At 48.0% G+C, this 10,926-nt stretch overlaps 1 protein-coding gene across 1 annotated transcript in view; it reads right to left on the reverse strand.

The window, feature by feature from the left end:
- PPP3R1 (protein phosphatase 3 regulatory subunit B, alpha) overlaps positions 1-10,594 on the reverse strand; it is an 84,506-nt gene extending 73,912 nt beyond the window's left edge. The window contains exon 1 of the mRNA XM_073672182.1: positions 10,443-10,594. The gene's annotated coding sequence lies outside the window, so the exon portion shown is untranslated. The remainder of the gene's footprint in view (positions 1-10,442) is intronic.
- Positions 10,595-10,926: the final 332 nt, after the last annotated feature.

Genomic DNA, 10,926 nt, shown 5'->3' on the forward strand with positions numbered 1-10,926 from the left:
CAGGCAAGCAAAGAGCCGCTGTTGTATTAGGACAATTGACTGGTGCTGCGGAGCGAGAAGTAGAAACCTGGTCGGCCGCAGACCAGGAGTCAGTGTCCGCAATCTTTAAAAAGTTACAGACTGTCTTTGAGAATCGTACTGAGACAGACCTCAGGATGAGGTTCTATAACTGCTCTCAGCAACCGGAGGACAGTGTTCGGGACTATGCCTGGCGTTTACAAGGGGCATCCAACCAGTCCAACCAGCATCGATAATGAAAATAAAATGCTGAAGGAACAGTTTATCCGGGGACTGAGGTCTCAAGAGGAGAGCAGGACTGTGCGTTGGTGGTCCCTGGATCATCCAGATGCCACCTTTGACACCCTTAAGGACATGGCTATAAAAGGACTGCAGCCCCTGGAAACAACGGCTTTCCAATGTTACCAGGGTGGGGCCACCCCAGTACCTGCAGCATCCACCTTTTCCCCGGTGGCTGCTGAAGCCAAGGTTCCTGCAACGTCCACTAGTGAGCTGGACAGCCTACGCTCTGAAGTGCGTCAGTTGAGCAAAACCCTGGCCACTGTACTGAGTGCCCTGCAGCTGCGGACGGAGCCCAAGGCAGAAGGAAGGATCCTGCTAGCCGACAGCCCTGAGGATGTCCCCTGGATGAGAAGGAGGAGGAGGACAACGCCACCCCCTGGGAGGACCAGCAACCAACGCCGCCCGCCGAGGGACCCTGTCTGCCACCGCTGCCACAAGACAGGTCACGCCGTCCAGAGCTGTCCTTTAAACGAGAAAACCCTGGGGCCGAGGGCCGACACCCAGAAGTAGACCCCCCAGGCCCATCAGACTGGTACAGCAGGTTCGTGGGAGGAAGACCTTTCTTGTCCGTTGTGCTGGACGGCATTGCGACATCCGCTCTGCTGGACACAGGATCTCAGGTAACCATCATGCCTGATGTCCTCTACAAAAGGTTCTGGTCCATGGATGACCTAAGCCCACCAGATCCAAATCTTTCCCTGTATGCCTCAAATGGCCTCCCTCTTAACCTAGTCGGGGTTAAGGATGTGGCAGTAAAGGTGGGAAGAGTGGAACTGAAGGACCAGGGACTAATTGTAGTAGAGATTAATCCTGATGATACAAACTTGTATATGGTTCTTGGCACAAATATTGATAGTAACTGTTTGGGAGAAGTGGTGTTCTTGCTCCAACAGATAGCTGACACTGCCAGACCAGGGCAGAGAAGGGCGCTGCAGAAAGAGATCCGAGCCCTTATGTACCAGCAACAGGTAAAGCTAACAGGCGGTGAAATTGGTAATGTACGGGTAACAGATCCCATACCCATTGTGATTCCCCCAATGAGTGAAATGCTTATCTGGTGTAGAGCAGCAATAGGTCTCAAAGGACGGAGCTACCAGGCGGTAGTAGAGCCTACACTCTTGACTGCCAGAGGGGTAGTGGATGTACGCAATGGAAGGGTGCCCGTACGCCTCCTAAACTATGGGGAGGACGAGGTTTGATTGCCACGCTACGCCACTGTTGCCAAACTGTACACAGTAAATAACAACTCGATACACACGGCGGAGTCCTTAACTTCACCAGACGAAGTGGAGGATAATGACCTGGCAACCCAGGTGGAGGATTGGTGTCAACAGCTCCATGTTGGGACAGACACCATTCCTGCCCATCAGAAGGAGGGTGTACACCGGGTGGTTCAGGAATACGCGCAGGTATTCAGTAAGCACCCACTTTACTTTGGGAGGATTAAGGGGGTTCAACACCATATCCCCACAGGTGACCATCCACCCATCAAAGAACGTTACAGGCCTATACCACCAGCACACTACCAGAAGGCGAAGGAGATGTTGCACGACATAATAATAATAATAATCTTTATTTTTATATAGCGCTAACATATTCCGCAGCGCTTTACATACATTATCGTCGCTGTCCCCATCAGGGCTCACAATCTAGATTCCCTATCAGTATGTCTTTTTGGAGTCTGGGAGGAAACCGGAGAACCCAGAGGAAACCCACGCAAACACGGGGAGAACATACAAACTCCTTGCAGATGTTGTCCTTGGTGGGATTTGAACCCAGGACCCCAGCGCTGCAAGGCTGCAGTGCTAACCACTGCGCCACCGTGCCACCGACATGAAGAAGGCAGGGGTAGTAAGGGATAGTTGTAGTCCCTGGGCAGCTTCCCTAGTTCTAGTCAGGAAAAAGGACGAAAGCATGAGAATGTGTGTAGATTACAGACAAGTAAATCGCATTACACATAAGGATGCATACCCTTTACCACATATAGAGGAATCCCTGGCTGCCTTAAAGTCTGCAAATTACTTTTCCACCCTTGGCCTCACTAGTGGGTACTGGCAAGTAGCTGTGGCTGAGGAGGATCGGGAGAAGACGGCCTTCACCACCCCGATGGGACTCTGCGAGTTCAACAGTATGCCGTTTGGACTCTGCAATGCCCCCAGAACGTTCCAGAGATTGATGGAGTGCTGCCTGGGACACCGCAACTTTGAGACTGTGTTACTATACCTGGATGACGTGATAGTGTACTCCAAGACGTATGAGGACCTCTTGAAGCACCTGGCGGAGGTATTTGAGTCACTGTCCCGGTGCGGGATGAAGCTGAAGCCCTCAAAGTGCCACCTGCTCAAGAGAAAGGTACAGTACCTTGGGCATATTGTCAGTCCAGAAGGAGTAGCACCAGACCCGGAGAAGGTCACTGCCATCCAGAAGTGGCCGGAGCCGAAGAACCTCAAGGAGGTGCGTCAATTTCTGGGACTAGTAGGATACTACCGGAGGTTTGTAAAAGACTACACTAAGAAAGCAGCCCCTCTGCAAGACCTCCTGGTAGGACAGTCCCCCAAAAGCAGAAATCCTCCATTCCACTGGGGTAAGGAGCAAGCCGAGTCATTTCAGGAGATGAAGGAGATCCTGACAAGCAACGAGATCCTGGCCTACCCTGACTACAGCCAACCGTTCCTGCTGTATACTGATGCCAGCAATAAAGGACTGGGAGCTGTCCTAAGTCAGAAGCAGAATGACCAAGAGAAAGTGATCGCATACGCAAGCAGGAAGCTCCGCCCGACTGAGAGGAACCCAGAGAACTATAGCAGCTTTAAGTTAGAGTTCCTGGCCTAGGTCTGGCCATCACTGAAAGGTTCAAGCACTACCTAGCCTCCAGCAAGTTCACTGCCTACACTGACAATAACCCCTTGACCCATCTTGAAACAGCCAAGCTAGGAGCCATGGAGCAGCGATGGATGTCTCGGCTGTCAAACTACCAATTCACAATTAAATACCGGGCGGGCCGCAAGAACGCCAACGCCGATGCCCTGTCCAGGATGCCTCACCAGTCAGACACAGAAGAAGAAGTGGATGATCTGGAGGAGATTGAGCTACCTGCCTTTCACCGGAATGGGATGATCCACGAGCAACGAGCCTCCAGGAGGCAGCGTGGGAAGATGTTAAACCCTTTGCCTCACGACAGCTGGAAAGAGACCCAGGACAGTGACCCGGTTGTCAGCCGTATCAAAGAACTGATAACCCAGGAAGGTTCCTCCCTGGAGAAGGAAGCGTCTCTCCAAGCAAAGCAGCTGTGGAATGAGAGAAGCTGGCTGTTTATTTACCGTGAGAAGCTGTGCCGGAGGTACGTCAATCCAAAAACCCATGAGATGGTATGGCAGATAGTGGTCCCCAAGACAGACATCCAAATGGTGTTGGAGGTCTACCACGATCAGGCGGGGCACTTTGGCTGGAAGAAGCTAGAGACCCTGCTGAAGTGTCGATTCTACTGGGTAGGAATGCGCAGCTCCATTGAGAGGTGGTGCCGAAACTGTGGACCCTGTAGCCTCAGAAGAAAAGACTACAGCAGCCAGAAGGCACCCCTGCAACCCATCAAGACGACTCGTCCCTTGGAGATCGTGGCCCTGGACCATGTCAAGCTGTCACCCAGCAGGTCAGGATATTCCTATGCCCTGACCATGGTGGATCACTACTCCAGGTTCCTGGTGGTCGCCCCCGTCAAAGACCTGACGGCAGAGACAGCAGCAAAAACGGTCCAGGCATGTTTCTGCAGACCCCATGGATACCCTGAGCAGGTGCTGACAGACCAAGGCCCGGCCTTTGAGGCTGAGTTGTTCAAAGAGTTCAGCCATTTGTACGGGTGTAAAAAGATCAGGACTACACCGTACCACCCCCAAACCAACGGTCTCTGTGAAAAGATGAATAACATCATCATCGACCTGCTGAAGACCATACCACTTGAGGAGAGAAATCAGTGGCCAGACCTACCACCTGACCTGGTAGATCTGTACAATCACATACCTGTAAGTTCCACCAATTGCTCTCCAGCGTATCTCATGCGAGCAAAACCAGGAAAGTTGCCCATGCACCTGGAGCTCGGTGTTGTAGAACCAGAAGTAGATGTGACCACTGAGGACTGGGACACGACCAGACAGGATTAGTACAGAAGAGTACAAGCCTGTGTCGAAGACAGTCTCACTCGGGTGAGGGATAAGCAGGAAGCTCAATACTACAGAGGTGCCCCAGCAGAAACCTTCACACCTGGTGCAGTAGTGTTAAAAAGGAAGAGAAGAAACCACAATCTTGATGACCAGTGGGAGAGAGAACCCTACACTGTGTTAAACTCAAGGTTTGATAATAGGAAGACCTGCCTAATTAGTAGAGACGGAGGAAGAACGACTGCAACAGTATCCAGGGACCATCTGAAGTTGTGTCCAGGTCTGCTAAGGCCCCAGGAGGAAGTGCCTCTCACCGTACTGGAGGAGCCTAAAGAAGCAGTAATACACACTGACTTAGGAGATTTCCCGGCAGATTGGCCCCAACTAGGAGGAGCAGTAATCATACCTGTAATCACCTTCTGCCCACAGCAATAAGAACCTGTAGGTGCCCCAGAAGAGCCTGCTCAAGAAGAGTCCCCGGAAGAAGGATCCCCGGCTGGAGCAGAGCAGGAAGGCCCAGCTAATGGTATACTTGCCAGTCCCGCAGAGAGGCCAAGGCAGTCTTGTAGCCCCTCCACACCTAGTACTGACAGAATGGGAGGTAGTGCAAATACTAGTGCCTCACGTATCCCGGTACCACGCAAGTCCACACGTAGTACCAAAGGTCAGATCCCTGTCAGATACAGGGAGTAAGAAGGAAACTCTGACAGTGTAGATAGTTGCCCCTGGGGTATTGTATTGTATTATATTGTGTATTTACATGTATGTATACCTTAACTTGTGTTTTGCCTTGCAATGGACAATTTAACTGATGTGGACACTTCCCTTTTTGCCTCTAGTAACCCGTAAGGGTACATAAAGAACTCTGTGGCTGAGGACTATGTGCTGCCCAAAAACTGCTTCTTGTAAATAATTGCACTCCCTGGAGTGCCCCTTTAGGTGACCTCAGAAGAAAAACCTGTCTGGTGTAGCACTAACGGAGGTCCAACTCAGGATCTCCATGCCCTGCAGCCACCCCAGGGCCTACGTGGAGGGTTTGGGACAGGTCCCTCAAGCTACCAAGTACTCTACCCTGTGAGATGGACATCCTGTCTGGGGACCTCACAGGAAGAGACTTGGATTCTGGGGTTGCTTATTAAATTGTATATATCTATTTATTATTTATAATGTTTTTATATGTAACGTTTAAGCTAAGTGCCTCCCATAAAGGGAAGATTGTTATTATTGTTGTTATAAAAAGTACTTCAGTCCGGGAGTACTGAGCTTTGCTAGGGGGGAATGTGGCGCCCTGCTGCGCATTAGTGCCACAGATCCTAGAGGGGTGCATGGACGGATTCCTCCACAAGAGGCCCTCATAGCATACACACACCTCCACCTTCCACCTCAGACCAGCAGAGGTAGCCCGGATAGGGATATAAATAGGGAAGGTGAAGCTAGGCAGTCGAGTCTGGTCTGGTCTGGAGTCTGGGATCTACAGTCTGTGAGAATCCAGTCTGTAGAAGGAAGACTGTTGAGAGGAGCTCCTGCAGTAGCTATCCTGCAGTAGAGCACAGTCCAGACTCAGAGAGCTCAGGTTAGGGAGCCGAAGGCGTGCCGACGCCATAAGAGCGGTGAAGAGTAGCGAGGCCTACTGCCAGCGTGAAGCCTAGTGAGGGCCCCGAGCGGCCGAAGGCAAGTGGAGTAGCGAGCTACATAGGGGACAGAGGAGCTTAACCAGCTCACCCCATAACCATATACAGGACACCGGGTCCGTGTCTGCAAGGATCTCTAGGACCAGCAGAAACCACCGGAACCCCTGGCGAACTATATGTCCCAGGTTAACCCAAACGCTGACAACGTACCAGGGTCAGAAGTTACTAAAACCCCAGAAACCAGGGAGTGTGCACTCCAACAGAAGGCCCTCTCACCGGGATCAGCAGATGCAAGACAGAGACAAGGTTAGGCCTAGCTCCAGGCAGGTCAGAAACTTATTAAGGAAAAGGCAAGAAACAGGAGGCCCCACACCTGCTTACTGGGGAGCGTCCTGAAATGCACCCTTCACCCTACAGTGCCCTGGATCGTGCCTGAAACACCACCAGTATAAGTACTGAAGTGAACTATCGTGTGTGTGCCTATTCTTCCTCTGACCCGGCTGGGTCACCTCTGTCCTGCATCCCCTCTGCTACGCTGCCCTGAGGCCCTGCTCCACCTGTGGGGAGCTAGACCATCTTAGCTGCCAGAACACCGGCCTCAGAGGACTGCTGCAGCGCGGGTGATCCTCACCAGAATCTACAGGTGGCGTCACAAATATTTCCCTATCCCAAATAACCTTTCCCCCCTTTTTAAGAGTGACCCCAGGGTACGGGCCCGGGAGCCGACCACCGCGACATCCCCCAGAGTCAGGCAACAAGGCCCGGGTGCCGAGTCGTCCCCATCCCCTGGGCGCGTCAAGAGATTGTGTACAACACCACAGCAGCCACATTGATCATAGTAAACAATATATTGGAGATTTGATTTTTGTTCCGACATAAACAATCCAATCACTTACTGAATAGGCAGCATTTTGCTTGTTATGTATAATGCATTCCACATTGTACTCTATCGAGGACTATCCCGGCCCCATAGGAGTATAATGCCACCGCCCCAATAGTCCTACAGTATTATGGCCACCACATACTCACCAATTTAAAAACAATAATCACCTCTTCCCATTTCCCTGCTGCTCCGGTCTCTGCAGCGCGTCTCCTCAGCAGTGTGGCATGCGCCCGGTGCATCAGACGCAGAGGGGGATGATGGGAGAGGGAGTGTCGCATGATGCCCTCCCCTCCATCATTGCTTTCAACTGTATCGGCATCTGTGATGCTGATGCAGTTGAATGTGTGATACAGGGGTGGGGGGGCCCTGGCACCGAGGTCCCCTGACTTATGAGCCCCACAGCGGCCGCATGGTGTGCTGCTTCTAGCGGTATTCTACTGGCTGGGGGACCTCTGGGGGAGTGGGGGCCCTACGCGAATATGAATAAAGAGAAAATTTCAGCTCACCCCTGAGTTGTAATCTGGATCCATCTTCACTTCCTCATTGCCCTAGGTGAATGCCTAGCTTGCCTGCCCCTAACGCCAGCCCTGATTAACTGACAACTATTGTGAATGCTGGACCCTGAATTATCTATAGAGGCCATCTGTATAGAGGTTAACTGTCATTGTAATCCTGTGTTCTGTACAGATCACTTTCAAGCAGTTCTCATTATTTTTCGGGAAGTCTACAAGACTGAATAAAAATTGCAAGGCCTCTAGATTTTTTTTTATAGATCAGAACATGTAAAATAAATGAAAAAGTCTTTATGGATCATTCCTGATGACACATTATCAGACCTCATTCAAACGTGTGTTTAAACAAGCGTGTTTTGCATTGATGGATTACAAAGCTTAAAATAAAGTTCATGTTCTAAGGTAGAAGGCAGCAATGCCAATTAACCACTGTGCCACAGTGCCACCATAAAGCTTTATATCCTGGAGTAAAGTGTGAACTCTATTGGACCAATTAAAGGAACACTAAATCTATCAATTAATGTTTGACAAACAATCTATTTGTCCTCACAATTTGTTAAGGCCCCCATACACATTAGACTAAAACCTATTATCAACCGATGGGGAAATAAGCATTTGTACTGCCTATCCTTGTGTTCCTCAAGATAAGCAACCATCAGAGGGTCTGGTATCTCTCATAACACAGGAGTGCTTGTATAGTAAGCGTTCAGGATAATCAGATGAGACTGGTGGCTTAACCCCTTCACAATATGCATGGCGCATAGCATGTCTCCCCCTTTGGTGCGGGCTCCGGCGCTGAGCCCGCAGCTCCGGGCATATGACAGTTGATCTGATCAGCTGTCCTGTGCCCCTAACAGCTGCAGGTGGAATCGTGATCCACCCGCGGCTGTTAACATGTTAAATGTCGCTGTCAAACTCTGACAGTGGCATTTAACATGATCGCGCCAGAAGCGCGTCATTAGCTCCGCCCATCAGCGACCTTGTCACATGATCGTGGGTCGCTTATGGGTTGGCATGATAACCCGGGGTCTGCAGGAGGCCCAGCGGTCTGCGTTTCTTCTACACACAGGCGATGTGATGATCACAGCTTCTAGTCTCCCATGGAGACTATTGAAGCAGGTAAAAAAAAATTACGTTTTTAAAAATATATATATATTTTTTTAAATATAAATTTAAATCGCCCCCCTTTCGCCCTATTAAAAATAAAGCAACAGCAAAAAAAATAACATATAGACATATTTAGTATCGACGCATTCAGAATCGCCTGATCTATCAATATATAAAAATAATTAATCCGATCGGTAAATGACGTAACGAGAAAAAAAAATCAAAACACCAGAATTACCTTTTTTCGGTTGTCGCAACATTGCAATAAAATGCAATAACGGGCGATCAAAACTTAGACTCTACCCCAATATGGTATCAATAAAAACATCAGCTCAGCTCGCAAAAAATAATCCCTTACCCGGTCCCAGGTCCCAAAAAATGGAGAGGCTATAAGCCTCGGAAAATGGTGACTTTTTTTTTAAACAAATTTTGGATTTTTTTCACCACTTAAATAAAAAAAGAACCTAAACATGTTTGATATCTATGAACTCGTAATAACCTGGAGAATCATAATGACAGGTCAGTTTTAGCATTTAGTGAATATGGTAAAAAAAAAAAAAAAAAGAAAAACCACAACTGTGGAATTTCACTTTTTTTTCAATTTCACTTGTATTTTTTTTCCCGTCTTCGAGTACATGATATGGTTAAACCAATGGGGTCGTTCAAAGGTACAAGGTCCTCACATGGCCATATTGACCAAAAAATTAAAAGGTTATGGCTCTTGGAAGAAGAGGAGTAAAAAACGAAAACAAAAATGGAAAAGGGCCTCGGCGTGAGGGGGTTAAAGCTGGTTCGGTTGGCGGCTGCCACTGTGTAAAGGGTCTGGGGCTCTTTAGTCTGCACGATGTCAACAATTGTGTTCTCCAACATTTTTGTTTGAGTTTGAAGCCATTAAGCCTCCTGTTGACCAGTTACATGTTCAGCTGGGGGCTGACTTTAGCCCCTCTGACCCTGCTTTGCTCCATCACCAGTAGGACAAGTGATGGCTAAGAGAGGAGCTCCTGCTCCAACAGTTTGCCTTATAGCCAGAAATAGGACAGCAAGGATGAGGGGTGGCCACGGCTGGGCTTTTGTGAAGCAGGAAATTGATACACATGACTCAGTTTTAACTAATATGAAAGATAATAGCATATGAACAATTTTGTTAATTTGTTAAAAAAAAATTATAAAAAGTAACGAAAAAACTACAGCATTAAAGAGGCTAGGTGTCTCTTCAGTGCTAGGGAGCACTTTAGGTTGGCAATGCACGGAGGTTTTGTGGCTTGCATTACTTTGGGGCTCTGTTGCAGTCAGTATCTGTAGATGGTTTGCTATAATGCTCTATGGTTTACTCAGTATATAAATGAAACAATATTCATTTTATTTGCTACTTCAATAGACTACAGATTACTTAAAATGCAAAAAAAAAGAGAGATACCTATAGGATCTTACATTATTCGGCACTGGGACATGGTCCTTATTTGTTGTGTATGTGCCTTTCTAAGAAAGCCAGTATAGAACAAATCCTAATCTTCTAGATAAGTTGCATCATGTGCAACATTCAGCTCATTATGCTCCCACCAAAAAAAACAAAAACATCTTAACGCCACAGAATGCTGTGCGGTCTATTACAAGTTTAGTGTGGATTGTTCTGACCTGTAACACTGACCTTTCGCGGATACCACTTTTATACATGTGCCCCAATATGTAGCCTAATACTACTAACGCTCTCCTATACTTTTCAAGATCACAACATTCCCCTGACTAAGTTTACGGCATGACTGTTTTGACTAGGGCGCTTCTCTTCTCAAATTTCTGACTAAAATATCATATTATTAAACCATTTACTAAAAAAAAGTTCCCAAAAGTTACTTACCGGACTTCTGCGTTTTGTTTGTAGTATTTGTCCTTTAATTTACACCATTTGTTGTGAAAGACTCGCCTTACAACTTGTGTCACCCTTCTGTAGCCAGCCCTTTACCTTTCCTTATGTCTCTCCTCCTCCTTTGCACTTTGGAACAAAAACTTTGTGACTTCTTCCTCCCTTTCACTCTGCACATATTTTTTTTGTAATCTTGTAAACTTGTAAAACTTGACTCAAACGCTGTAAAATGGAATCCCCGTTTCCTGTGCTGACCCAGGCGACACCAAGGTTGTGATTGTAGTGCAGGATTAGTCAGTCCGACTACATATGTCCAGCATGAAGTTCCTATTATAACATTACTACGTTGTCAGGATCCCACTCAAGCTTATTTTTAGGAATATGGAATTTTAGAGATGTCACAAATTGTAATTTAATGGGAGGTTTAATGATAAATTAGATTTTGGGTCATTTTAGTCCAGTAAAATAGATAGTAACA

This window comes from Phyllobates terribilis, unplaced genomic scaffold, assembly GCF_046119375.1.
Source record: "Phyllobates terribilis strain yellow unplaced genomic scaffold, ASM4611937v1 Scaffold_3__8_contigs__length_932513732, whole genome shotgun sequence".
Classification (NCBI taxonomy): domain Eukaryota; kingdom Metazoa; phylum Chordata; class Amphibia; order Anura; family Dendrobatidae; genus Phyllobates; species Phyllobates terribilis.